Here is a 7,216-nt window from a genome sequence, read left to right as displayed (position 1 = left end):
CGGAATCCTCTGCTAATTCTGGGCTTCTTTCCTCTCTATATGAAGTCAGTTTTTCCAATACTTAGAAGAATGACATTGGTATTTGTTTTGGTATAGTATTAAACTTTTTTAGTGCGTTGGGCTCGGTGGACATCTGTACTATGTTGTCTTTCCATCCATGAGCATGCAAAATTCTGCCATCGGTGGAGGCCACTCTTGGTTTCTTACAATATCAGTCTGTAGTTCTGTAGTTCTCGCACAAGTTTTTTTTTTTCTCCTTAGAATAGTGTTCTGTAGTTGTCCTTGTACAAAAATTGGTTTTGTTTTTTGTGGTTAGGTATATCCCTAGATATTTCTGTGGATTTGTCCAATGTACATAGCAGTCTGATAGACTTCTGTTTATTGGTCTTCTATCCTTCCACTCTGCCATAATTCTCTATCACTTCTGGTATTCCTCTTGTGGAGCTTTTGTGTGTCCCATATATAAAATCATATCATCTGTTAATAATGATAATTTCACCTCTTTCCCCCCACCCCAGAAGAATGCTTTTGATGTCTTACCTTTTTATTATGTTGTTATCAAGGACCTCTGGTATGATGTTAAATAGCAGTGGGGACAAGAGGCATCCTTATCTGGATAGAGTTCCTCTGTGTGGTAGTGTCCTATTTGTGCTCGGTGAGTATTGTTCTTCTGAACACTTTGGATCTGCAAGCGTTTTATGTAGAGCTGGGTTTATTTTAACATATTCTTTGAGTTTTTCCTTATCTGGGGAGACTCTTATTTGGAAATCTATCTTGATAGATAATTTAGCTGGATAGAGGATTCTTGGGTTTGCATTGTTTCCTTTCAATTTTCAGAAGATTTTATTCTACTCTCTCCTCTTCTTTATGGTGTCTGATGATAAGTGTGAGCCTATTCTTATTTGTTACCTTTATAGGTGACCACCTTTTCCCCCCTAGCTCTTCTCACAATCTTCTCCTTTTCCTCAAAGTTGTATAGTTTAACTATTATATGCCTTGGAAAATTCTTCCTTGGATTCATTCTAGTTGGTGTCCTGTCTGCTTCATGGATAGTCACCTGATTCTCATTCATTAAGTTGGGAAATTTTCCTTTTGGAATTCCCTCACTATTTTTGCCATTGACTTCTTTGTGGTATCTTGTTGTGGTAGCTCAATTATTCTGATGTTGTTACTTTTCATAGCATCAAGCATTGTTCTCAGGTTTTCTTCAGCTTCATTGTTATCTTGTTTGACTGTCTTTCCCATTTGTTGAAGTCTGCCTTGTTATCCTCAAGGCCACTGGTGCAATTCTGTTTCTTCTAGTCTGTTGGCAATCCCTGTTAACTTGTTATTTGTTTTTGTTACCTCATCCCTTAACTTTTGTATTTCCTTTTGGTGCTCAACCCCGAACTCTTACTTTTCTCTTTGGTAGGTGGCCTTTATCTCCTCTATAGTTTCATCCTTTTTCTGTAATGCTTCCTTTATATCCTGTATAACTCCAAGCAGCATTCTGAAGATTTCCTTCTGTGGTAGCTCAACTTCTGTTTGTTCTATGCATGTCACTTGATTCAGGACTTCCTCTGACAATGCGTTTCATTTCTTCTGATTTTCATTGATGTTATTGAGGCACTTTGCTGTCTGAATGTCAGTTTGGAGGAGCTTGGCACTACTCTCTAGAGAGTGGTGGGCTTTCTCTCGTTAAGGCTGGTAGGGATGCTTCTGTGGGCTGCCTACAACCAACTGCCTGGGAGGATCGAGCTACATCTTTATCTCACTAGGATTTTATTCTCTTAGACGATCGAGATTCCCAATTTGGAGGACAGGTCTAGTGGTCCTCTCAGGAAGCCTGGGTGTGACAATTTCAGAGTGTGATTTACTTTTGTGTGTGGGAGTGCCAGACAATGGTACGAGAGGTCTCGATGACACAGAAGGGGTGCTGTGTGAAGGTGGAGAAAGCGCCCTGCTGCTGGTGGAGGTGCCAGGATACCATGGGTAAAGCCTCACTATCGAGGGTAGAAGCTCTGGGTAAAGGCTGGAAAGGCCCTGCTGCCATGTATGAGGATGCTGGGTAATGGAGGAGCCAGGTGGGTGGTGGGGATGGACCTGGGCTCGTCCTGCCCCAACTCATCCTCCTGGAAACCAGGTTCATTGATTGCCATGGACCTCCCAATGTGGGCTGCTTTTCTGTGCACCATTCAGAACTCGGATTAATTTCTTAACGTATTGATTTTTCTGTAGTTAAAATTTTTTCTGATTAATAAATTTTTGCCCTAATCATTACTATTTATTTTCTAGTTTCTGATGGTTTTGCTGCATTTTTCCAATTGTTGCATTTGATGTGTTGAAATGTTTATTTTCATTTTTTCTCTTTATTGGTGTCCACAGATATTGCTATAAACTTCCCTCTGAGTACTGTTCTTGCCATATTCCAAAGGTTTTGAAATGTTGTATTATTGTTCTAATTTGTTTCAGCGGATATTTTGATTGTATGTGGTTTTTTTGGGTTGTTTTCTTCACTTTCTTCATTTACTCTTGGTAAATATATTATTCAATTTCCATGTATTTGTTTTTTGGTAGTTGATAATTCTATGGTTGATTTCTAATTTTACAGCATTATAATATGGAAAGATGGTTTGTTTTCTCCCAATGTTTTAATTTATTGATGCTTGCTTTATGACCTAAATATGCTCTATTTTGGAATCGCTTCCATGGGCACTAGAGAAGAAAGTGAAATAATTTTGTGTTGAAAGAAGTGTTCGTTACATATCTATGGGATCCAGTTCATTGATTGTGTTAATATTTTGTATCTGTTGATTTTCTTTCTAGTTGATTAATCTTTAGTTGAAAGTGAAGTATTGAAGTCTTCTTAGAATGTATTATGATCTAATTGTTCCATCATATTTGTAAGAATATGCTTAATGTATTTTCATAGTCTTTCCTTTGGTGTACATATATTAATTATGCTTATGAATTCTTGTTCAATTAAAGCATTTATTATTATATTATTTATAATATAGCATTATTTTTCTATGATGTAATATGGTCTTATTTATAAATGACCTTATTTTTCTCTCATTATCTCATTAACTTTGATGTCTGTTTTTATGTGAATTTAATATGGATAGTCCAGCTTTCTTTTCACTGTCATTAGTTTGATTTTTTTCCATCCTCTAATTTTATCTCTAAGGTACATTTCTTTCAAGCAACATATTAGAGTTTTATGTTGTTCATTCCTTCAGTCTTTGTCTTTTACAGGTGATTTCTATCTTCTTACATACGTGTTGTCAGTGATAAATATAGTTTTGTTAGTGTTATTTGTTTATGGTGTTCTTATGGTTTTAGTTTTCATGATGATATTTTGTGTGTTCCTGTTGTTACTCTGGGTTTTTTTTTCTGGTTTTATCTTATTGTTTGTCTTGCTTTTATGATTTTTCATCTTGTTTGTTTTAGGGAAGATATAATTTTATTTTTGAAAGTTGTTCATTTTTGTTTTTTTGGCTCTCTAATTTCAAAGTGGTTAGTTGTCTTTTGTGAATAGTTTGGTATCTTCTCCATTTGAGTATTATCTGCTCTGCTCTTATTTTTATTTGTTTATTATTATATTTATTATGGAATATTGTCTATGATTCCTTGTTTTATTAATTCCCTTTCATTTTGAGTATTGTTTCAATATAATTTTTTCTCCATAATAATTTATTTTCTAATATTTTTAGGCTGCTGTCTGTTTTATAGATTTTATGTCCGTAGAATTACTTTAAATGTTTTTCATATACGTGTTCATGTTTTCATAAATTTCATTAGTTTTTAGTTGTCTGTAAATGTTTTTATTTCTCCTTCATATTTCAGGGTAGATTTGCTGGATATAGAATTTTTGTTGGCATTGAATTTTTTCTTTCAATGTATTAAATATATCATTCCATTGCTTTCTTGCCTAAATGGTTTTGGTGGAATACCTGAATTTACGCCGATCAGCTTGTTTTTGTTCCCTTTTTGTTCTTCAACTTTAAGGATTGTTTCCTTATCATTAATAATAGAAAGTTTGATTATTATATGCCATGGTGGTTACCTTTCAGCATCAGTTCTGTTTGGTGTTCTATAAAGTTCCTACATCCTTAGTTTATGTTCTGACTGGATATTAGGGAAACGCTCCCTTAATATTTTATTGACTTTATTCTAATTGTTATTTCTTCTTTCTATTCTGGGACATTTCTCAAATGTTGTGTCTTTTATGTACCAAATTATGTTGCTTCTTTTAATGATGTCCCATAGTATCAGATTAGGTTTTTGTTGTGCTTTTTCTTAATTTTGTCTTTTGTCATTGTTGTTCATTTTTTTAACCCAGTCTTCTTGTATTTGTTTTGGAGAAAATCACTTGTAAGACCACTGATTCTTGATTTTAATATTTGTTTCGTGTTATTTTGTTCCTTTACAATGTTGTCTAGTTCTAATATTTTGATGTTTGCTTTTGACTTTCTCTTTCAATTTGTATTATTTCTAATTTTTTATAAATTTTGCCAGCATATGCTTTCAAGGTACACCAGAGGTCTTGCATTGCCTCATCTCTATCTCTATCTAATTTTTTACTGAGTTGCTTTACGTAAGTGGAGACTATCATTAAAATTTCTATCTTGGAAAATGGGTGGCCCTTTCATCTTCCAAGAGCTTCTCCAGACTCACATCTGTGTGTGGTGTAGTTAGGTATGCTGTTTTCTCCTTTTGCTGAAGGTATTATAAAGCCTATAATTTTGAATTTATAGGACACAATGTTTGAAGCAAAGTTTTAATTTTGTTTTCCATTTATTTCTCAAAAAATAGGAAAAATGCAAAAGCAAAAACAAACAAACAGAAAAAGCACAACAGAAACTCTTTTACCCAAATCTCAGGACTTCATTTTCGCCCTTCTTCAAGGTGCCTTCCTCTTACTTTATTCAGAGTAGACAAGACTTTATTTTTTAAAGCATTTTTGGGGGGCTTGCACAATTCCTATCATAATCCATACATCCATCCATTGTGTCAAGCACATATGTACATTTCTTGCCATCATCATTCTCAGATCATTTGCCTTCTACTTGAGCCCTTAATATTGGCTGCTCATTTCCCCCTTTTCTCCTCACTCCCCCTCCCTCAGGAACCCTTCATTATTCATAAATTATTATTATTTTGTCATATGTTACACTTTCTGATGACTCCCCCAACCCTTTCTCTGCTGTCCAACCCCCATGGAGGAGGCTATATGCAGATTCTTGCAGTCAGTTCCCCCTTTCTACCCCACATTCCCTCCACCCTCCAGGCATTGCCCCTCTCACCGCTGGTCCTGAAGAAGTCATCTATCCTGGATTTCCTGTGTTTCTAGTTGCTATCTGTACCAATGTACATCCTCTGGTCTAGCCAGATTTGTAAGGTAGAATTGGGACCATAATAGTAGGGGGGAGGAAGCATTTGAGAACTAGAGGAAAGTTATATGTTTCATCATTGCTACCCTGCACCCTGACTGGCTCATCTCCCCACAACCGGTCAGTAAGGGAGTGTCCAGTTGCCTACCAATGGGCTTTGAGTCTCCACTATGCACTCACCCACATTTACAATGATATGATTTTTTGTTCTTTGATGCTTGATACCTGATCCCTTTGACAGCTCGTGGTCACACAGACTGGGGTGCTTCTTCCATGTGGAAAAACTTTGTTGCCTCTGAGCTAGATGGCCACTTGTTTATCTTCAAGTCTTTAAGACCCCTGATGCTATATTTTTTGATAGCCAGGCACCATCAGCTTTCTTCACCACATTTACTTGTGCACACATTTTTCTTCAGCAACCATGTCGGGAAGGTGTGCATCCTGGAATGCCAATTTAATAGAACAACGTGTTCTTTCATTGAGTAAGACATATAGCATTTGAATGTGACTAACAGAGGGCAATTTCAGATCTTCTCTTCCCATAATTATATCTTCATTCTGGGATAAGAGGCTTTTGCTGTTGTTGTTAAGAGATAAAACAAAATAACCAAAAAAATCAATAAAGTCTGTACTTCATTATGATTAACATTCTCGAGATATTTATAATTTATTACTCTTCTGTTATTAATGTGAGAAAGATACATTGACATTTCTATCAAAGCTTTGTTATACATTTTATGCAACTTTACATTGTTACTATTAATTTAGAAGCTATGAAATTTAGAAGCTGCTTTATTGAATAAAAAGATTTTATGCAAGGTCACAAAATGAGTTAGCATTTTTTGTTAGTTTGTTGTACATAGTACCCATCATGAAACTGAGTTTAGCCTGCCGCTATTGCTTACAATGACGTAAATGCCATATTGTAAGCAAAATACAATTTGTTCAATCATTAGTTTCTCCAAAACTGAATAACTAAGTTACAACGAATTCATTATGTTAAGAGAAATGATGAACACCACCCAAAACTGGTGAATTTGTATGCATTGAAATTACTACAGTAGATATAGTAGAGATATGAGGCATTAATCATTTTTATTAATATGATATTCCAAAAAAAAGTGCACTTTCTTCTTTTTTTCTCAGGGCTAGCATATCATGTTTGACACATTTATTTTTGTCCTTCACAGTGAGTTACATTTCATCTTTTGTGTTATCAGCATGAGGGAAAAAAAGAGATAGTCTTGTTGAGGTCCATTAATAGTCTCATATATCATTTTTTAGCTGTGACTCAGCATCACCATCACATAAGTTAACTTTTGTCGCTTCAGTATTATTCATTCATCTTCCAGCACAATTCAGAGAGGTCAACACTGATTGTCCTTCTGCCATAGAGAATTGCACAGAAATATCATTCTTATCCTGAATCAACATAGAATATTTCCTGAAAGTTTTCTAAACTGTTAAAGATTTAACAACACGAATATATCTAAAATGTACATTATTATTTATATTATCTTACATAGTTACAGCCTACTTTGGTATAATTTTCTTTATTAAAAGAACAAAATAATTAGACTACACAATTTTTAAAATAACAAAACACATTGCTGATGAATAAATTCTTAATACTGAAAACCCTTCATGACAGAACAGAGTATATCTGTCCCACTATGGTTTGTTGCTATACCCTTCATAAATACAAACTGCTGTATCTTTATCCTGTGAAGTAGATGGTAGCTTTAAACTGAATGACGAAGAATGGTTAAACATTGCATAACCAGAGCTCACAATTAAAATAGACATGTTCTGAAATATCTTTGTTTGAAATATGTAATAATTCT

Source organism: Echinops telfairi, unplaced genomic scaffold, assembly GCF_000313985.2.
Source record: "Echinops telfairi isolate 266 unplaced genomic scaffold, ASM31398v2 ScPeMD7_7468;HRSCAF=8506_0, whole genome shotgun sequence".
Lineage (NCBI taxonomy): Eukaryota > Metazoa > Chordata > Mammalia > Afrosoricida > Tenrecidae > Echinops > Echinops telfairi.
This window is presented reverse-complemented; position numbering follows the sequence as displayed.